Source organism: Pseudorca crassidens, chromosome 3, assembly GCF_039906515.1.
Source record: "Pseudorca crassidens isolate mPseCra1 chromosome 3, mPseCra1.hap1, whole genome shotgun sequence".
NCBI classification, from domain to species: Eukaryota; Metazoa; Chordata; class Mammalia; order Artiodactyla; family Delphinidae; genus Pseudorca; species Pseudorca crassidens.
In genome coordinates this window covers 26,909,941-26,932,802 of record NC_090298.1, presented here as the reverse complement: position 1 = coordinate 26,932,802, position 22,862 = coordinate 26,909,941, and the positions used below count along the sequence as shown (strand labels likewise).

Here is a 22,862-nt window from a genome sequence, read left to right as displayed (position 1 = left end):
ACTCACCTCCTAGGTTCTGTAACTAACATTTTGCTATATTTGCTTTATCACGGGTCTGTCTCCAAAAAGATTATTTTTAGAGACCTGCCAGAGGGTCAGACAGATGAATGGATATTGTATAAATCGTGTATGGTGAGGGGTCCCAGAAGCTTGTTTTATCTCCCTATGGAAACTACAGACGGCACATTTTGAGAGTCAGATACAAAAATATCTAAGTTTTTTTTTTTTAAATAAACTTTTCCCAGTTCACAGAGGTGGGCAAAAAAAAAAAAAAAGTCTTATTAAAACAACTTAGTCTTATTCACCAAAACTTATCAGATGTAGGTGAGTTTTATATGGATTGTTTGTGGACTCCTGATATTTAGTAATCTAATGAATTAAAATTTACCTTGATGGACATGTCTAGAGTATTTGCATTTTCTGGGTTTCCAGTTTGCTCAGGTTTTTCTGATGATCTCTTGAAAAAAGTTGATGTCCCTCTGGCTATGAAAGGGGCCCCAGTATCTGTGTTTTAATTACTGAGTTATGATGAAAGCAGACTGTATGTGAAATTTCTTTTTGTTCTTTGGAAAAGCAAACTAGTTGTATAGTGTCCTAGAAATGTGATTTTAAGAAAGTATTCTAAAAAAAAAAAGCTTTTTTTAGGCTTCACCATTTAGAATCTTGGTAATAAACATTTTTCTTTAAGTCTCTTTCTTTTTCCTTTGGGACAAAAGTAACATTATAAAAAATACCAAAAAAAAAAAAAAAAGCAAAGTGAAGAAAAGTCATCCATATTTCTGAGTGAACATTTTGGTTTATAGTTTTTGAGACTTTTCTGTGTGGATACAGTCTGTGTGTAAAACTAAAACGCTAAAACCAAAACTAGCTTTTGGACTTCTGAGTCACTCTAAATGAGAAATTATGGTGAGAAGGTACCTTTTTGTTTTTTTAAGTATGTGTTACTCTAAATGTTTAAGGTGAAACATATTAACATGCTGTTTTTCTGTGATTGGTTTTCATGAAGATAATCTAAAGAATTTATTTGTTGAAGCTTAATGATACTTAACGAAACCTAGAAAATTTAAAGTTCTTTGGTGGTACATAATTGAAACCATCTGTTGTGTTTGTGTCAGGAGTCACTATACTTTGCCATGTCATGGCCAAGGTCCAGACAACTAGCTAATTCTGAGCATTTCAACAACCACATAGGGAAACTTTTTTCCCTTTGCAGGCAGGTGCATGGAGTTGAAGTGGCAGTGGGTGGGGTTGGGACTTTGCATTGCTTTAGACTTAGGTTTTAGGGATTAACCTGTATATTTTCCCCTGTCCTCACGTCTTTACATAATAACTAGCCCTGGCAACTCATCCATTCATTTCTTTCTCTTTAGGAGATTCCTTCCACCCGCCTGTCGCCTGTCCCTATGTCTTCAACTTGTATCACTCTTTTTATGGGACAGGAATTACTCTCTTACATAGGTTCTAGGCATTTACGCTTTTAACTTACTAAGTTTATTATTTATATAAAATGTATTTATTTAATTTATTTCTGGCTGTGTTGGGTCTTTGTTGCTGGCGCGGGCTTTCTCTAGCAGCGGCGAGCGGCTCCTCTTCGTTGCAGTGCGTGGGCCTCCCATTGTGGTTGCTTGTCTTGTGGAGCACGGGCTCTAGGCGCGCGGGCTTCAGTAGTTGTGGCACATGGGCTCAGTAGTTGTGGCTCGCGGGCTCTAGAGAGCAGGCTCAGTAGTGGTGGCGCATGGGCTTAGTTGCTCCGTGGCATGTGGGGTCTTCCTGGACCAGGGCTCGAACCCATGTCCCCTGCATTGGGAGGTGGATTCTTAACCACTGCACCACCAGGGAAGTCCCCTTACTAAGTTTAATATTAACAAATTCTAAACTTTACCTGTAATATATACAGCTTAATAAATTCACTGCTTTAACTTTTTATTATTTTAACTTAGTGTCCATCTTTGTTATATTTCTGGGTACTTTTAAGATATTTAAAAGCTAAATTCAAAGGTTAGGTTTGTCATTAATGATGGACACATTTTATATATATGTGAGCTAACCTTACTTGAAATCAGAACAAGAAGAATTTTAAAGAAATTGTGAGAGGTGAAATTAGTTTGACTTTTCAAAAATGCTGAGACTTACGGTTCCTTAAAAATGGTTTTTGTTGAATAATAAACCCACAGAAAAGTGCACGAGTGTGAAGAATTTTTGCAAATTGAACACACCTGTTGAACCAGCACCTAGATGAGGAAACAACATGACCAGCTCTCCAGAAGCCCTGCTTGATTTCCTTTTCCAGTCACTGCCTGGTCCTCAAGGGTTACCACTGGCTTGACTTTAGAATTCAGCATAGAATAATTTTACCTATTTTTGTACTTTTATTTGTGCCTTTTGTAAAGCAAAGTTTGTGAGCTTCATCCTTATTGTGTGAGGTTGTCATTTGTTCTTTCTCATTGTATTATCAGCTTACTTTTAACACATTTACAATCTATAATATTAAAATTATTTTAACTCGTATCCTGAATCTAGTATTCTCTCCCTCACCCCTTTGCTGAACAGAAGGCTCAGCTTGCCCGCCAGTAAGCAGATGGTCTGGCTTCAGATTACCTATTAGGGTGACTCTAAAGTTATTGTGAGTTTCATTTCAGATTTTTTACCAGTGATTTTCCTTTCTGTCTTTAATTGAAACACCAATGCCTGGGCCCCTCTGGGGATTCCGATGCTCAGTCTGGGCAGAGGACATAGGTATTGAAGTAAATTGTCAGAGGCCACAGCAAGGATGGCAGATGGGTTTAAATTTGAATTCAACTTCCAAATAATTAGCAAGATTTCTGCTGTCTCCCCTGTAGTTGAGAGGAAGGGACTGCAAACAAGCCAGGTATTTTTTTCCTCCCAACTATTTGATTTTTCCATAGGTGCCTCCAGTAGTTAGTGTTTTCAGAATGCCTCATTGAGAATTATGTGAAATAACTGGTGTCATATACTTTTAAATATCTTCATTCATGACAAATCTTAGTGCATTAAAGTTGGATTTGGTTACTTTAAACGGCCAGGTATAATTTAGAGTGTGCATGTGGAATAGCAGAGTGGAAAGAGGCAGTATAGTATAGTCCTGGTCTGCGGTGTATCCTTTGTTTTCCATGTTATTTGATCTCTGAGCCTCAAAGCTCTCTAAAATGGAGAGAGACGTAGACCTCTCCTATGGTTCTGATTGGACTGCTGCGGACATTTATTGTTTTACTCTCCACCTTGTCCTTTCTAGGTTTTGTCTTGTTTTTAGGGTGTTCCCATTGGATGTGTTTCCAGGGTGCACTGTTGAAGCATTTACTCTTTCTCTCTTGTGGTGCAGTCAGACCTAGGCTTGTCCAACCAGACATTTCCTCCTGGGGCTTTGGATCTTGAGAACAGAACAGCAGGCTTGTGGGGGGTGTTTGGAGACCTATCAGAGGAGTGTCAGTGTAGGTCAGAGTGTTCTCTGACTTGGGTCCCTTAGCTTCTTTCTCCCTAGCCCTTTGGTGCTTGTCTTTCCCATCCCGATTTTCCAGGCACCTTTCAATTTTGTAAGCTTTAGGAACCTTCCAGTAACGTCCCTTTTTAAAGAAAGCCAGAGTCAATTGTTAATGTTTTTAATGCTTGCAGATAAGAACCTTAATGTGATAATTTAACTCTATCTTGAAAAATAAGTAAGTGCTTGAGCTGGATAATACACACTTAGGGTAAAATAGTTAAGTTTAACTAAAATGATGGAACTGACTTTTGTGTGGCTTTTAAATTGGCTCCAACGATTGATACCAGACTGTTCCATTTTTGGAGTAAGTTTCCCAAGGTTGCTACTTTGAAATACAACACTTATCAAGATGGCTAACTTTGTTTTTTTTTTTTTTTTTAATTCTCCTTTCTATACATGCAGTAATACACACCATCTCTGGATATCAAATCTGTTAATGAGAAATTCATTTAACAAATATTCAGTATTTAAAGGTGTGCTAAGATTTCAGTAATTTAAAGTATAATAAAGACTTCAGAGTTTTGGAATTTTGTTATTCCTTTAATACAAATAATATGCTATTCATATTTTTGAAAGATTTGAGTTTTCATTTATTTTTTTCAGGTGTATTTAAGAGTAAGTACACACATAAGAGATATACAGGATCTCAAAAATTAGTTTTTGGAGGTCATTGAACCACTTGATTGTATCTTTTAAACAAGATTTTATGTTAGTGAGGTTACTTTTCAGTGCTTCAGCGTCCTTTCACAGTGTGGCCCAAACATTCACTGATTCATTTTATAAGTCATACTAATATTTGATATTTATTAATTTTAAACCATCTGAGCATTCCTGTATGGATCATTTGAGATTATCTTGTAGAATTGTACTTTGAAATTATTTTGATCAAATATTTGGGGTGTTTTTCTGATGTTTAAAGAGATTACCTCTTACAGTAAGTGTCAGCTTACGTGTAAATCTCAAAAGACCCTAAATGCATGATGCTTGTCCAGTTATGTCGTGTTAAACCTTTGGCCCAAGCAAACTTTCCCTACTTTGTATCAGCATAATTTTTCTGCTATTAGAGTAAATTGTATCATTCAGAGTTGCTGTAGTCTTTGTTCAGGGGATTTTATTTTCATGCTAGTTTCCTTTTGAAGCAGCACAAAGAGACTGCTGGTCCCCATGTTTCTTTCACATAGTAAGTGTAGTGACAAGTAACAAAAGTGGGAGCCTGGCTTCATTTTTGAATTGATGTTAGTGGCTTTAGGTTTCCCTGATCAAAGCTTGAAAGACTGCAGCATGTTTCAAAAGTATTGTAGAGTGTTATAATGTAATTTAGTAAATCTTGGGGTTTTAATTTAGGTATTACAGGTAAATATATAAAATAGGCTGTTATTTTATTCATATTATGTCACCTTATTAGTTGTTTGGTTAACATCTGATCTGCAAGAATACAAATAATATTAAAGTACATTACATTGCCAGAAAGAATGCTTCTTGTAAATATATTTTTAAGCTGAAAGAGTTAAATTTTAAAGGAAAAAAAGACCCTTTTTTTAAACTTAATAAATTGTGTATAGTTTACATATTCCTTTAATAAGGGAAGGTCTTAAATTGGAGTCAAAGGATGGAGTTTAAAAGTCTGTAAAACGTTCTGCAGTTGTGTGTGTTGTATGTGTATATTTTTCTGGAGAAAGAGAACGTAGCCTTCATCAGATACTCAAAGCATTTAGTGAACCAGAAGGTTAAAAATTATCTAATAGAAACTGTTCCTTTGTTTTAGTTTAAGTTTTTTGTTTTGGCTGTGTTTTGTCTTTTTTTTTCCTCTTGAAAATTGACTACAGAAAATTTCAGGTTTCAGGGTTGTGGTCGGTTGGATTTTCAGTTCTGTGAGATTTGAGATAGGAAGCCAGCATTTCTGTAGCCTGGTCATTCTACCACATGTAGAGTTCTAATACTTTCCATGCATTAATCAAATATTTATTGAGCCAAGTCCTTGATGAGGTGCCAACACTAGGAAGAAGTTCTCTATCTTCAAGCCCATCTCATTTTGTTCTGTGGGTCAAAACTCTTACAGTAAACTAAAAAACTAAATTGTGTTGCTGTCGTAGAATTTTCCCATGGTGAATATCTCAGCTTGGCATATAGCTGCCATTCAGAAAATATTTACTGAGTAAATCATGTATTTTCATTTAGGGTAGCGTCATACCCAAGGGAGGGAAAATTGGTTCTGGGGGTGGTGGTGAAAAATTCTTACTTCTTCTATGTGTAAAGCATAGATACATGTATAGTGTGCCATGTTACTAAAATTTTATGGGGGAGGGTGTGGTTATAGAAAAAAGTCTGAAAAAGCTTCTTTAGGGAGCAGTAATGGAAAAAAAAGTTGAGAAATAGTGAAATAAATTAATATTGAAAATACTAAGTTTGTGCTGAGTTGAGGATTAGAAATCTTTTTCTCCAATAGGACTTTTTTTTTTTTTTTTTTTTGCGGTACGTGGGCCTCTCACCGTTATGAGCGGCCATGGCTCATGGGCCCAGCCGCTCCATGGCATGTGGGATCCTCCTGGACCGGGGCATGAACCCGTGTCCCCTGCATCGGCAGGCGGACTCTCAACCACTGCGCCACCAGAGAAGCCCTCCAATAGGACTTTTTATTGTACTAGAATTTGACTTGTAGCTCAGTAGTAGGAGGAACAGTTTTAGTATACTGAGCTGCAGGGAGTTGTGAGTTAAATTTTAAGAACAAAGTTATTCTTGTTGGTTAATGATGTGTAGGTAAACTCTTTGTTCCCTACTCTCTACCCTCTGCCCTGTGGAGGGACTGGAAATAAAGGATTGCATATAAATTGCTAGTGGTTATTTTTACTCTGGTTTCATTTTCTAGTTCCAGTTTCTCAAATGCAACGGTTAAAACAGTTTTATACTATGTTAACAAAATAAGCTCAGAAATAGGATTTTAAGAATTTAGCTTAAATTTCAGTCACTGAATTGAGCTTGTCATTTAATTTTTGTATCTATGCCCTGTTGTATAAAATGGAAACAGATTTAGTTCAGTCCAACTTCTTTTGTTTTAAATAAATTTATTTATTTATTTATGGCTGCATTGGGTCTTTGTTGCTACACGCAGGCTTTCTCTAGCTACGGTGAGCAGGGGCCACTCTTTGTTTCGGTGCACGGGCTCTAGGCACGTGGGCTTCAGTAGTTGTGGCACTCAGGCTCAGTAGTTGTGGCTCACAGGCTTTAGAGCGCAGGCTCAGTAGTTGTGGCGTGCAGGCTTAATTGCTCTGCGGCGTGTGTGGTCTTTCTGGACCAGAGCTCGAACTCATGTCCCCTGCATTGGCAGGCGGATTCTCAACCACTGTGCCACCAGGGAAGCCCTAGTTCAGTCTAACTATTGAACACCTATGTGCCAGTGTCTTTGCTGGTGGTGAGGTTGCAAAGAAAAACTTCTCACCCTCAGGAGCATCCAGTCTATATAGAAGACAGATTTGCAAATGATTCCAATAAAATAAGTTATTGACTTTAATGGAAGTACACGTTAAGTGCAATAGGGACATAAGGGGGTGCCTTGGATCAGGAATTAGAAGATTGCCATGTTTTTGATTTCCAACCTTGCCTTTGAGTAGTTAGAATAATTAGTTAGGATAAATGCTTTAAATTCTTAGACCCTCAGTTACCCGCTGGGCACAATGGGCCTACATTTGTGGGCTGTCCCATAACCTCTGAATTGTAGGGATCCAGTGAATTGGCATATGTGCAAGTGCTTTAAAAACTGCAAGGTGTTGAACAAATGCAAATAGGTAATTACTTAGCCCAGAGAAGAATTAAGATTTATAGTGATCTTGACAAGTATTTAATATTTCCACTGTTTTTATTATTTCTTAACCCTCTTGTGCTTTGCTGGGCTTAGTGAACATTCTGTTCAGATGCAATTAGTTATCTGTGCTCGCTTATCTTTGTGTTTGTCCTGAACCTACAACCCGTTTTTTTTTTTTTTTTTGGTAATCCTTGGCATGCTGTACTGGGAAATCTGGAAACCTGAAGTACCACTTCTTATTCTTAGGCCAAGTCCAGAGTCTTCCTTGAACAATTCTTATAAGATACTGCTGACTCTCCAGAGACATCAGAAGCCTCCAAACCTCCAAAATGATAAATGATTCTAATGACAAGTAAATAAAATAACACGTGTAAAGTGCCTAGTATAGTTGGTGCACAGAAGTATTAGGTTTCATCATGTCTTGGCTCTAAGTTGAAAAGCTTAAAAAGGTCCTTGACCTCTTCTAACCCCTCTGGTCACCAGTTCTTCCCACCTTTCGTTGTTCCCACCTCTTGTTTTTGATGCCCCTTCTCCCATTTTTTAGGGGGAAGGGTCCTTCCTCCCTAAGTTCAAGGCCAGGATCTCTTGAAGGTCTTAGGGCTGGGTCGCCTCGAGAAGGCATTGGCCCACAGCTCTTTCTTTTTAAATTTATCTTTATTGAAACATTTTCCCCATTTCCTCCGTATCTTTTAATTTACTTTTCATTTCTCCTTCACTGTAGGTCCTTTGGCTACCAAAGTGCCTTCCCTGAGGAGGTTGAGAGTGGGGAAAGACGTGGGAATAACAATTTCCAAAATTGCCCCAAATTATAAAATTGTACTTTGTGCAAGGTTTTGTTAAATGGGACTAGGAGTGAAATAAAGTAACAAGAAAAGTCCTGGTCTTCACAAGTATATAGTCTAGTAGTGGGGAGATAAGGCACTTGAGAATTAAAGTAACAGTGTAAAGTAGTACTGTCCTAAGTGCCAGCTGGGTAGTAGAAGACAGTACATTTTTGGTTCAGAGGAAGTAGTGAATTAGGCTGAGGCTGTCCCGGAAAGTGTCAGAAGCAATGGGGAGTTGGGCCGGACATTGCACTATTTACAGAAGAAGGGGCATTTCAGTTTAGGAGAGTAGGGGGAGCTAGGGCTTGGAACAGAACCTCCTGGGGAATTCTATTCACAAAGTACTTTGAAGCTGACTGGAAATTGGTTTTGGGATTAGCTTCCATTTGATTGTCACAAGTAGTGTTTTAAGATGGCGTCTATGAAATTCTAAATTAAAGTTAAAAAATTGTTTTAACATACGTTTTAGTGATTTTCAAAAATATTTGGTATGTTTAGAAATTGTTTTTAAGTTTTGAACTTATAGTATTTTGTCCATCCATCCATCTGTCTCTCACTTGTCCTCAAATAGTTGAGGATCGTTTATGCTCTGGGCAGTGTCCCTAGTGCTGGGCTAGAAACATTATTAAAATGGTTCCCTCGTACAGTCTCCATAGTCTTAACTGTGACTGATAGGTCTAAAAGAATAAAAGGAAAGGTTTTTTTTCAACTTTTTTTTATTGTGGTAAAATATACATAACGTTTACTGTTTCCGCCATTTTAAAGTGTACAACTCAGTGGTGTTAAGGACCTTCACGTTGTTGTGAATGTTGCAACCATCATCACGATTCCTTTCCAAACTGCAACTCTTAACCATTAGCTAACTGCTCCTTTCCCCCTCCCCCTAGCCTCTGGTAACTCTCATTCCATTCTGCTTTCTCTCTCTGAATTTGACTCTTCTAGATACTTCGTTAAGTAGAATTGTGTATCTGACCTTTTGTGTCTGACTATTTTATTTAGCATAAGTGTTTTCAGGGTTCATTCAGGTTGTAGCATGTATCAGAATTTCATTCTTTCTTAAGGCTGAATAATATTTCATTATATGTATATACCACAGTTTGTTTATGCATTCAACCATCATGGACATTTTGGTTGTTTCTGCTTTTAAGCTATTGTGAATAAGGCTGCTTTTGAGTCCCTGCTTCAATTCTTTTGGAGATATACCTAGAAGTGGGATTGCTGGATCACATGGTAATTCTGTGTTTAATTTTCTTGAGGAACTACCATACTGTTTTCCACAGTAACTGCACCATTTTACATTCCCAGCAGCAATGCACAAGGATTGCAATTTCTCCACATCCTGGCTGTCACTAGCTACTTTCTGGTTTTTTGGTTTTTTTTTTTAATTTATTAAATTTATTTATTTTTGGCTGCATTGGGTCTTCGTTGCTGCACACGGGCTTTCTCTAGTTGTGGTGAGCGTGGGCTACTCTTCATTGCGGTACGCGTGCTTCTCATTGCGGTGGCTTCTCGTTGCGGAGCACAGGCTCTAGGTGCACGGGCTTTAGTAGTTGTGGCACGTGGGCTCAGTAGTTGTGGCTCCTGGGCTTAGTAGTTGTGGCACACGGGCTTAGTTGCTCTGCAGCATGTGGGATCTTCCCGGACCAGGGATCGAACCCGTGTCCCCTGCATTGGTAGGTGGACTCTTAACCACTGCACCACCAGGGAAGTCCCTTTTGCCCATTTTTAAATCAGTTTTTGTTGTTGTTGAGTTTTAGAATTTCTTTATATATTGAGATATTAATTTCTTATCAGGTACAGGCATACCTTGTCTTGTTTTATTGCACTTTGTTAAGTGCTTCACAGATATTGCATTTTTTTTAAAATTGATAGTTTGTGGCAACCCTGCATTGTCAGATGATTTATAGTGTAAACATAAGTTTTATATGCACAGAAAATTTGTGTGACTTGCTTTATTGTGATATTTGCTTTATTTAAGTGGTCTGGAACTGAACCCACAATATCTCTGAGGTATGCCGGTATGTGATTTGCAAATATTTTCTCCCAGTCAGTGGGTTGCCTTTTCGCTCTGTTGATAGTGTCCTTTAATGATGAAGTGTACTTTATTTATTTATTTTTTGCCTGTACTTTTGGTGTCGTATTCAATCATTCATTTCCAAATTCAGTGTCATAAAGCTTTTCTGTTGTTTTCTATAAGTTTTATAGTTTTAATTCTTAATTTGAGGTCTTTGATCGATTATGAGTTAGTTTTTGTGTAGGATATAAGGTAAGGGTCCAAATTCATTCTTTTACATTTGGATATCCAATTTTCTCAGCACCATTTGCTGAGAAGACTGTTCTTTCTCTATTGAATGGTCTTGGCCTCCTTGTCAAAATCATATGATCATACATGTGAGGGTTTATTTCTGGGCTCTCTAATCTATTCCATTGGCCTAATGTCTGTCTTTATGCCAGTACAACATTGTTTTGATTACTGTGGCTTTGTAATAAGTTTTTTTTTTAATTTTTATTTTTTTAATAAATTTTATTTTTGGCTGCATTGGGTCATCGTTGCTGTGTGCGGGCTTTCTCTAGTTGCGGCGAGCGGGGGCTACTCTTCATTGTGGTGCGCGGGCTTCTCATTGCAGTGGCTTCTCTTGTTGTAGAGCGGGGGCTCTAGGTGCGCGGGCTTCAGTAGTTGTGGCTCGTGGGCTCTAGAGCGCCGGCTCAGTAGTTGTGGTACACGGGTTCACTTGTTCTGTGGCATGTGGGATCTTCCTGGACCAGGGCTCGAACCCGTGTCCCCTGCATTGGCAGGCAGATTCTTAACCAGTGCGACACCAGGGAAGTCCCTGTAATAAGTTTTGAAATCAGAAAGTGTGAGTCCTATAACTTTGTTCAAGCTGTAAATTTTTGAAAATGAAACTAGATATTAAAAGAATGATCCGTCTGCCTAAATAGTTAGAGGCCTTGAAAAGAGCTCAGAGGTCTCATTTAGACAGTCCCTTGTAGTCTGTTCACTCTGTTTTTTTTTGTCTGTCTGCAGATTTGTACTGGGTTGTAAGTGCCTTTAGGAAATGCAAAAGGAGAGGTCCAGTAACTTATTAATTGGGTTGGCCAAAAAGTTTGTTCAGGTTTTTCTGTAAAATGTTATAGAAAAACCTGAACGAATTTTTTGGCCAACCCAATATTTATAGCTAACCTTTATGCTTCAGTAGGCAGTTGCAAATTTGGTGTTCAGGAGAGATGTCCGGACTGGAAATGGAGATTTGGGAGTTGCATCTTTGCACTAAGATGTTCTGCATTCCTTGTCAGAGCCCATACGCTTGCAGCCACACAGGTTGCTAGGTTAGTGTCTACAGCCTTCTCTCTCACCATCCACATCTACTAGGTGACTCAGTTTACATTCTCTGAAGTAATTCTTTGAATTTGTCTCCTCTCCATTCTCAGGGCCACTGCCTTAGTCCAAGTCCTCATTATTCTCCGCAGTGACTATTTAAAATCTTCACCACTCCCTTAAAGTCTCTTGTTTTACTTCTTCCTTGCTCTGAGCCTACAAATAGAGGATTCCCTCATCTGTCTTCCCCTGTCTACCTTTAGCTGCAGCTCTTCTGTTCAGTTGCAGGGTAAGTGGCCTTCTCGTAGGCTGATCGCCTGCTCTCACCCCAGTATGCACTCTGCTTCTTTGGGATTCTTGCTCTTTCAACTCTGTGTCTCCTTTTCCTGCATCCATCCATCTCCTCCAGTAACCACGCACTACCGTTTGAAGCTTTGTCGTGACTTTACTTTCCCCATTTCCTTTGTGGGTATGTTCTGATTATAAACTTTGTTATTAGAAACTCTGCCTTCAGTAGAATTGGTGTTGAAGAGGGTTTGTGTTTTTGTATTTTTTTTTTCACTGTTTGGTGGGGAAAGTAGCTCTTCTCTTACCTCCAGATTTCTTTGATCACATTTTGGCAGATGCCTTTGCCTCATCTGTGGAACAGTGGCAGCCTTTTTCTATTCCTCTGCCATTCGGCGGAAATTAAAAAACATCTTAATAGCTGGTTAGAAAAGAGAATTCCTTTGAAGGGAGGAATTCCTTATGTGGGCTCTTGTCTAGATTTCATGAGGAAGGGAAAAGTGACTCTGTCATCAGTGGTAGAGTGGGTAGGAGTGCTCGGTGCTGTGGGGACTGGGGCAAGTGAAGAAGACCTGAAGTTGGGGGTTGTCACCGAAGAGGGATGTTGGAAATGGAAGGGAACACTTTAGGGAGATAAGTTTTGAGCAGGTTTTTTTTTCCTTTCTTTTTTAATTTTTATTTTTGTTGCGTTGGGTCTTCGTTGCTGTGCGCGGGCTTTCTCTAGTTGCAGCGAGCAGGGGCTACTCTTTGTAGCGGTGCGTGGGCTTCTCATTGTGGTGGCTTCTCTTGTTGCAGAGCATGGGCTCTAGGTGCGTGGGCTTCAGTAGTTGTGGCACGTAGGCTCAGTAGTTGTGGCTTACGGGCTCTAGAGCTCAGGCTCAGTAGTTGCGGCGCACGGGCTTAGTTGCTCCACGGCATGTGGGATCTTCCTGGACCAGGGCTTGAACCCGTGTCCCCTGCATTGGCAGGCAGATTCTTAACCACTGCACCACCAGGGAAGCCCCACTGAGCAGAATTTTGAATGAGATGTAGCATGTGACTTGATAGGAAACTAGCATTCTAGACGGGATATATTATGAGAAGATATATATGTGAAAATAGCTAGATGGGAAAGTTATCCTTCTAAAAATGTTATTATTTTACACAGCTGAAGAAGAAAATCTGAGTCGTCTAATAATGAGAACTGAGCTATGAGGGGGATTGTGCGTAGACTAGGGAAAATAAAAAGTCCTTCGTCCCTTAGGACCTTTACACATAAGTTGGCAGTGATGTTGGAGGCACTTGGAGGTCTTAGAGATAGCAGGAATAATGTAAACTGGATTTTTGGAACGGCATTTCTTTTAAGTGAAGAGAGGATTGGCAGATGGAAAAGCTAGAGGCAGGAAGGTTTGTAGTAGGCTTGAAGTTACTAGAATTTGTGAAATTTGGTGCCTGGATCTTGGATGAAGAGGGAACGGGACAGATCAGAAAGATAATTATTATAGAAGAATTATTTGGATTTAATTACCATTAAAGCTTAGAGAGGAGAAAAGATGATTGGTTTGAGTTTAAAGAACCAATAGGTAGTAATATTGTCTTAATTATCTTCTTACACAAGTCTATGCTCATTGTTGAAAAATATTTAGAAAATATAGATTACAAAAGAGAAAAATAAAGTCCATAATTCAACTTTTATTCCTTCAACAAACATTTATGGAGCGTTTACTATATAGTAGGCACCGTACTAAGGAAGACAGACACATATATAAACACATACAGATAGGTACATATATGTGTAAGTTAGACACTGTGTTACTGTGAAAGAAAATCAGAGGATGCTGTATGAGAATGGGTGTTGAGGGGAGGGCACAGGGAAGAACTTTCGAAGGAAATAATATTTAGGCTGAGACCCAGAGAATGGATAGCTGCCAAATCCAGTGAAGACAGACTAGTATGTTTCAAGGCCCTGAGGTGATAAAGAGCTTGGTTTGGCTTGAGGAACTGAAAGATGGTTCAAGGCGGGAGTGGAGCGATAGGGAGAAAGACCTGAGATGATGATAGAGTGATAGAGTGCCAGAACACAGAGTCCTTACAAATCAGGTTAAGGATTTTGTGTATTATGCTGAGTGCAGTTGGGGAACCGTTGATGGATTTGGGGAGTGGTATACCCAATCTTTATTTTAAAGAAAAGTTCTGTGTGGAGAACGGATTGAACAAAGGCAAGAAGTGGAAGTTGGCGGTAATATTTTGATATTACATTATTCTTCCAGTCCTATTTTAAACGAGCTTACCTATGTTTATTTTTTTACTAAACAAAAGAAATCTCATTCCAGTACTGTTTTGTAACCCCTTTTCTCTTAATGATACCTAGTGACCACCTTCCCGTGTTAGTAAATAGGATCTTTCCAGTGAGAAATAAGGTGCTCCATTATTTGCGGTGACTGCATGATAGAACATATTAGTTGATGTACCCTAATTAGTAGGGGTGTATTATAAATATGGTCATGCTGTGGACCTTCATCCTTTATTTATTTTTCTCTCTAATGGCCTGGAACTCACATTATTACTTTTTTTAGGCCTTCGTGTTTGTATTTGCAGATTCTTCTCTCTAGGGTCTCCCTTTCTCCACCTGGCAGCCATTTCTTACCCATCTCTTGATGCCCAGCTGAAGCTCTTTTTGCCTTATTCTAATCCCCAAGGCACCGTTCGTTGCTCTCATATGCCTTTTCCTCATAGCTGTGTACACCTAGGACAGTGTCTAGAAAGCTGTAGTTGTTTATGCATGTGTGTTAGTCTGCTGGGGTTGCCATAACAAAATACCAACAGAATTAGTTTAAACAGCAGAAAATTCCTTTTCTCACGGTCCTGGAGGCTAGATACTTCCATGGTTGGGTTCTGGTGAGGTACCCTTTGCTGTGTCTTCACATGCCAGAGAGAGACAGCAAAATCTCTCGTGTCTTTTCCTATAAGAGCGCTAATCTCACCTTGGGGCCCCACCTCCATGACCTCATCCCAACCTAATTATGTGCCGAGGCTTTGTTTCCAGATACCGTCATATCAGAGTTAGGGCTTCGCTTCAACATATGAATTTGGGAGGGGGGGTTCCTATTCCGTTCATAGCATGTTTTTGGTAGGAAGGAAGGAATGGATGCCATTTTATTCCTATCAGTATTATGATATTTATCACATTGAATTATAATGATTATTTTTTTCTTTTCATTTTGTGCCTTGTATCTTGGTCATCTTTATCACTTCTGCTTAGCAATGTCTTGGTATTCAATAGGTGTTTATTGAATTAAAATTATATTTTTCTTATTTCAAGAATTTGAAAATTATTTTTTTACTTTATGTACTTTTAAACTTTATGTAACTTAGTGCCTTTGCCTACCAAATGGGATTGTTTTTTTGCTAGGAAAAACAGAGGCAGAGGCCAACATCTAATAAATAAATTGTGTTATGGTGGCTTGATAGAAAACTTAAATGCTTTTATTATTCTATATGCTTTCCAAAATGTCCTCAGCTTGAAATACTGACAATGTAATGTAGAGGTGAAAGTACTGTGTCTAGAGGCACATGAGGCTTGAGGTATAAGTGCTGATTCTGGACTGTGAACATGATTATACTTCTTGATTTATCTGAACTTCAGATTCTTCTAATGTAAAATGATAATACTTTACTGGGTTATTGTGAGACGAGGTGATAATTTACATATGTGAAAATAGTTTTGCAAACTGAAATGTTGCTGTGTTTACTAACTAAAACCTTCATGTTTCCTAGGGAAGAATTAAGAATATGGAATTATAGTTAGGTCTTGTTAATAAGATGCTGTTAAATATACTGTTTAAAACTTTGCTAGGGAGTTCCCTGGCGGTACAGTGGTTAGGACTCCACACTTTCACTGCCGAGGGCCCCGGTGCAGTCCCTGTTCGGGGAACTAAAATCCCATAAGCCGCGCAGTGTGGCCAAAAAACCCCCCAAACAAACAAACAAACAAAAACTTTGCTAGTCAAAAGTAGGTGCATTTTTGCCAGAAATCCTTTTAAAAAATTTATTTGCTTGAGAGGAAGTCAGTTTCTGCTCACACTTTTTGTGCTGTCTGCAGTGAACAATGGCAGGCGTGGAAAGAAAAATGAGTAATATTCTCTTCCATTTTCATGGAGGCTGAAAGGAAGCACTTGTAGATCATGCATTAGACAGACCGGACTTGGAAGGCAAGACAGAATGATAGAGCTAGGGCTTTAGAGCTAGGGAGACCAGTTTCAGTTCCAACTTTGCCACTCAATAACTGGCAGGTCCCTTAATTCCCGTGAGACTCAGTTTCATTATCTTGTGAAAATGGAGGAATAAATCCTACTTTACTAGGGCTTCTAAGGATTAGATAATGGTGCTCATTAAATGCTTAGCCCAGTTTTAATTTATAGTAGTACCCAGTGTATGACAAACTTTGTGTGCACATTGGAAGAAAAAAGGATTTGGGGAGGATATGTCCCAAATGTGTTAAAAGAAGTTACCCTTGAGGGAGTGGGGGATGGAAGGAAGGGAAGGGAGGAGGTGGGGACTTTAATTTTCCCTCATGCGGTGCTATTGGAAAAACATTTTAAACAAGCAGGAGTGACTGAGATGTCGTAAGAAGACTGTATAAATGAGATAAGAAAAGGCCACTTAGCAATACAACACACTTAAGGAATAGGTAGAAGAGTAACCTTTAAAGGCCTGAACAGGAGCTGCAGCGGAAAACTGCAGCTTGGTGTTGGTGAAGCCAGGGGCCAAGGAGGGAAAGTCAACAGCATTAGCTTTTGTGGACGGTTACTCAAGAGAACTGTAGCTCTTGTTGAGAACTGTATCAGATTGCATGGGTTGGGAAGTGACAGGGAAGTGGTGGAGACTTATTTTTTTGCCTATACTTTCAAGGAGTTTGTGGTGAATGGGAGGAAAATAGGGCCATGTTGGCCCTTGACTGTCTCTTTCTCTTGATGGGCAAACCTGAGGATGTTTGAATGTCACTAGAAGATGCCAGCATATATGCGAGAGGTTTAAACTATTTTAGGAGGGCAGGACTTGTGAGCAAAGATACTTCTTGAGGTGGGAGAGAATGGGTAGAAGGATTAGCCTTAGGCAGTTTTCCTGTTGTAACCAGACAAAAGAACGAGTGTGAACTATGAAGTTGAGTTTATTGGTGTGGTTCATTGCTGGAAGTTGAGGTTGTTCCTGTCTGATGGTATTTACTTCCTATGATGTTACCTGCTGAAAATGAGTTGAGTTGAGATTTGAGGGGAATGTGGTTTTGAAACAGCTGCTCTGGAGAGTGGTAAGAGATTTGACTAGGGAAACGTAGAAGGGTTTGCCAGGATGGGCTTAGTTTAAGTTGTACTGAGATTGCAAGACATCTTTTTTCCACCAGCAGTTCAGAAGCACAGGTACAGAAAGGAGAAAGTGGACAGCTGGATTGATCCGTTGGAGTTTTGGTAGGAGAATGCAATGGAGGAAAAATAGTTGAAAATGCCTTCAGGAAATTAGCGGGAGTGTAGTTGAAGTGGTGTGCTCGGGGCTTATTTTCCCTCTTGTGGATTTGGGAGCCATGGTAATGGTACTTGCCTCGGAAGGTTGTGGAGGTTTAAATGAACTACTTAGAATAGTAATTGGCACAGATTGAGTGCCCAGTAAATGACTGTTGGGCTGGCTGGAGATGAGCGTGAGAATGGAGGAGACTGATGTGAAGAAGGGAGGGAGGCTTGGGTTTGCAGTCTGCACAAAACTGAGAAAGAATCGTACCTAGATTGAATTTATTACTTGGATTGGGTTCTAACAGAGCAGTTCTTGGTTCAAGACTGGTATCCACGTTCCCAGGGAATAGACTGGTCCTTAGCCTGGAGACAGTGGTGGAATTCATGGTAAAATGCTTGGATGGGAAAAGTAATTACTTTTAACGACCTATAACTGAAAGTTATCTACTATTTACAATTACGGTATAGGCAAGCTGAAGTAGTTTTAGTGGTATCTGTGAGTTTGTCACCAATAGAAACCAGAGATATTATATCACATTACATTTATTGATATTTAGACATCTTACATTATTGTCTGCTCATCACTATGTTGGAATTATACTTGCCACTAGAATTTGTCGTTTAACGTGCTAATAAAGAAGCACATGAATTGTTATCACAAATTTATTTTTAATATTGTAATACTTTCGATCTGGTTTCCTTGGTAATCCTATGCATTTTATTTTATGCACTCAAAAGGCAGGATAAATACAGTAGTCTCTCAGTATCCGCCAGGCATTGGTTCCGGGACCCCACATCCCAGGGGATACCAAAATCTTCGGCTGATAAAGTCCCTTATATAAAATGCTGTAGTATTTGCATATAACCTACACACATCCTCCTGTATACTCTAAATCATCTCTACATTACTTGTAATACTTAGTGCAATGTAAATGCTATGTGAGTAGTTGTAAATACAACGCAAATAGGGGCAAATGCAAGTTTTGCCTTTTGGAACTTCCTGGGATTTTTTTTCCCTAATATTTTCAATCTGTGGTTGGTTGGATCCTTGGATGCAGAGGGCTGACTAAACTTAATTTTCTTTTAAGTGCTAAGTTTTAGAATAAGGAGTGAGTTAGTGTCTTAGTTACTTCCATTGAGGTGTGGGCTTTTTCTTTTTTAAAACTATTACTTGTAGGGTTTTTTTTTTAATTTATTTATTTAATTTATTTATTTTTGGCTGCGTTGGGTCTTTGTTGCTACGCGCAGGCTTTCTCTAGTTGCGGAGAGCGGGGGCTACTCTTCGTTGTGGTGCACAGTCTTCTCACTGTGGTGGCTTCTCTTGTTGCGGAGCACAGGCTCTAGGTGTGCAGGCTTCAGTAGTTGTGGCCCGAGGGCTCAGTAGTTGTGGCTCGCGGGATCTAGAGCGCAGGCTCAGTAGCTGTGGCCCATGGGCTTTGTTGCTCCGTGGTATGTGGGATCTTCCTGGACCAGGGCTCGAACCTATGTCCTCTGCACTGGCAGGCGGATTCTTAACCATTGCGCCACCAGGGAAGCCCCTACTTGTAGTTTTTTAATATATTCATTGTGTTTCAGTCACTTGTATTAATTATTCTTTTTTATGTTCAAGTTGTCCCACCTTTGGCTTACGGGAATTCTTTTCTTTTGACTTTAGTGTTCTTTTGATTTGATTTACTAACCTTTGATAACTTCTTGCTTTCTGGTCAACACGAAAATGCCCCAGGCTCGTTTTGTACATATCCTGTTTCAGACCTGGGATCAGTCTTCAAGGAATTCTAGATATTTTTCAGTGGGGAGTGAACCACAGTCTGGGTACTGGGTGTCCTCAGTGTTATTGGGATGTCATTGCTTCTAGGACTTTTCAGTACACAGAGATAGAATATATTTTCTTCAGGGGATAGAGCTAGCATTTTGCGGGGAGGGAAAATCAGTTTACATGGTTTTTGATTAAAATTTAACATTATGGCTTTTTATTTCACTTACTGAATTTTATACTTGTATCTTTTTCTCTTAATTGAAAATCTTGGTTCCTAAAATATTAACTTATTTGCGTTGGCTTACTACATGTATTTAAATAGTTTCAAAATAATAATAATGTCAGTATTACTACGAATTGACTATTGAGTTCAGCCTAAAATTTCTTTGCAGTACTTTACTAGGATGTACAGTTAAAATACTGCATTCTAAAGGCAGTTAAAATAGTTAATATTTCTTTGTGGTTGTATCACTAATTAGTATACAGTTAGATTAGTTCATTTGTTTTCACTCTTTAAAAATGTTTTTTCTGTTTTGACTATGTACAACTATATAACAACTTAGAAGTCTCATTTCCGTCATCCCTTCTACCTCATTCCTTCCTCCTCCTATTGGTCATTTTTAAAACTTAGTTTGGGGTTTGTCTTTCCAGTGTTTTCGTAGCAAAATTATATGTATTCATTCTTGCCCCTCCTTCATATACAAAAGGTAGCCTACCATATGTGCTGTTTGCATCTCTCTTTTTATATATTATAGCTTGAAGATTATTCCACATCATTATATAGAGATCTTTTATGGCTCCATAGTATTCCATTATGTTAATATATCTTCATATATTCATTGTTTTTATTGATGTTTTTATGGGTTATTTCCAAGCTTTTACTGCTTCAGATAATGTCACACTTAATAACCATATGCATATATTGTTTCATATTTACAGGGATGTATTTTCAGAGTAGATTCCTAGAAGTAGGATTGTCAAGTTAAAGGGTACATGTGATTTTTCTTGATTTCTGTCAGGGGTGGTATCATTTTTGCATTCTTATCATAGTGTATTGGCCTCATCTTTGTCAACAGAATGTGGTATCAGATTTTTGGATTTTTGCCAGTCTTATTAGGTAAGCATTGTTTCATGTAGTTGTTATTTTATTATTATTATTATTATTTTTTGTGGTATGTGGGCCTCTCACTGTTGTGGCCTCTCCCGTTGCGGAGCACAGGCTCCGGACGCGCAGGCTCAGCGGCCATGGCTCGGGCCCAGCCGCTCCACGGCATGTGGGATCTTCCTGGACCGGGTCACAGACCCGTGTCCCCTGCATCGGCAGGCGGACTCTCAACTACTGCGCCACCAGGGAAGCCCTAGTTTTTAAAATTGTGGTAAAATCTACATAACAAAATTCACTGTTTTAACCATTTTTAAGTTTATAGTTCAGTGACATTAAGGACATTGTCTTATTGTGCAACCATTACCACTATTCATCTCCAGAACTACTACATCATCCCATACTGAAACTCTGTACCCATTAAACGACGACTCCCTGCTCCCCCTCCCACCTGCCCCGGGCAACTACGATTCTACTTTCTGTCTATGAATTTTACTCTTCTAGGTACCTCATATAAGTGAAATCATACGGTGTTTGCCTTTTTGATTGGCTTATTTCACTTAGCAGACCTGGTTCATCAGTGTTGTAGCATGTGTCAGAATTTCCTTTCTTTTAAAGCTGAATAATATTCTGTTGTATGTATTTGTTTATCCATTCATCTATTGATGGACACTTTTTTTTTTTGCCCATTTTTGAATTGGTTTTTTTTTTTTCTTATGTTATTTAAATGTGTGTTGTTATGCATGATACAAAGCATCTTTTCATATGTTTGAGTCATTTTCATTTCTTTTGTGAATTTACTGTTCATAGCTTTGCCTTTAAAAAATTGAGTATTGATCTTATTTTCCTATAATTTTTAAGAACTAATTGTGTATTTGTGATGTTATAAATATATTTTCCTACATTTTCATTTGTTTTTTTACTTTGCTTATGCTTTTTGCCATGCATACTTAAAAAAAACTTGTTGTATAGTGTAGTTTATCAGTCTGTATTTCTTCTAGATTTTGAGTAATAGCTGGGAAGTTTTTGTTTTTTCCTCCACTCCCAGTTTATGAAGGTATTCACTCCTATTTTCTTCTAGTACTTACACTGTCTGATTTTCCATTTCAATCTGATCCATTTGGAGTTAATTTTGGTGTATAATATGAAGTATGGATCCGGTTTTGTTTTTCTAAATGGCTATCCAGTTGTCCTAATACTAATGATTAAACTGTCCATCTTTCCCTCTCATGCTGATTATGTCTTCTTTGGAGAAATGTCTATTCAGGTTCTTTGCCCATTTTTTAGTTGGATTTTTTTTTTTTTTTTTGCTGTTGAGTCGTATGAGTTCTTTATATGTTTTGGATATTAACCCCTTATCAGATATATGATTTGAGATAACACCTTCATCATATACTGGATTTCAATGTACTCTTGAGTTTATTTCTAGATTTTATTTTCTTGGTCTGTTTGTTCATGTGCCAGTATCACAACATTTATCTAGAGGCTCTTGGTAAATCCCATAAATTCTGATATGTTGTATTTCCATGTTTGTTTGTCTCAGGAAATTTTTTCTCATTTTGTTTCTTTGATCAGTTTAATATTTAAGAAGATCTCGGTGTAACATGAAAACTGGAAAATTTTCTTGTTCTCTTCTACATTATGTATAATAGTGCCAAACATCAGTTTTCAGGAACCCCATTATAAATGTTTGTTTATCCTGAGATATGTTAACTTTATTCTTCAGACACTTCTTTATATTGCTATTAAGCAGTTTTAAAAATACCCTTGATGATTGACTTGCAGATGCTTTTTCGGAAATTAAAATAGATCATATATCCTGTTTTTCCCAAAGCCACATACTTACCCCCTTAGGGAATTCTTAACTGATTAGAATCATACTTGTAGAATGCTTGAAGTCTGTCTGTCTCATTGTGTAGAGGAGAAAATGGAGACTCAGAGAGGATATTAAATGACCTGCTTAAAATCCCCTAACAAGTCTTCCTTGTGGCTGTGGCCAGTATTCAGGTTTCTCAACATGTGGTCCATATTCGTTCTTCTTACATCTCAGTGACACTGTGTGTGTGAAGATTTTTATTACCTAATTCAATTTCTTGTTTTAGGTTTATTCCCATTTTATATTTCTTCTTGAGGTGGTTTTGGTAATTGGTGTTTTTCCAGCAATTTGAACATTTTGTCTAAATTGTCTAATTTATTGGCATAAAGTTTATAGTATTGCCTTATAGTCCTTTAAATTTCTGTAGGATTGGAAGTGATGTCCCTACTGTATTTTCATTTTGGTACCTTTGTGTATCTCTCTTCCCTCTCCTTTCTTCCTCCCCTCTACTCCTGTTTTAACCTTGATCTTTTTAAAGAAGCAACCTGGCTTCATTGACTTTTTCCTTCTTCTATTTTTCTGTTTTGCATTTCATTGGTTTCCATGCTGATCTTTATTATTACCTTCCCTTTGATTGCTTTGGATTTAGTTTGCTCTTTTTCTAGTTTCTTTTTTTTTTAATAAATTAATTTATTTATGGCAGTGTTGGGTCTTCGTTGCTGTGCGGGGGCTTTCTCTAGTAACAGTGAGCAGGGGCTACTCTTCGTTGCAGTGCACGGGCTTCTCATTGTTGTGGCTTCTCTTTGTTGCAGAGCACGGGCTCTAGGCACGCGGGCTTAAGTAGTTGTGGCATGAGGGCTCAGTAGTTGTGGCTCACGGGCTCTAGAGCACAGGCTCAGTAGTTGTGGTGCGCGGGCTTAGTGGCTCTGCGGCACATGGGATCTTCCCGGACCAGGGCTCGAACCCGTGTCCCCTGCATCGG

General features: G+C 38.6%; 1 protein-coding gene across 2 annotated transcripts in view; it reads left to right on the top strand.

Moving 5' to 3' along the window:
• GOLPH3 (golgi phosphoprotein 3) overlaps positions 1–22,862 on the top strand; it is a 53,099-nt gene that overhangs the window by 1,284 nt on the left and 28,953 nt on the right. The window lies entirely within an intron of this gene.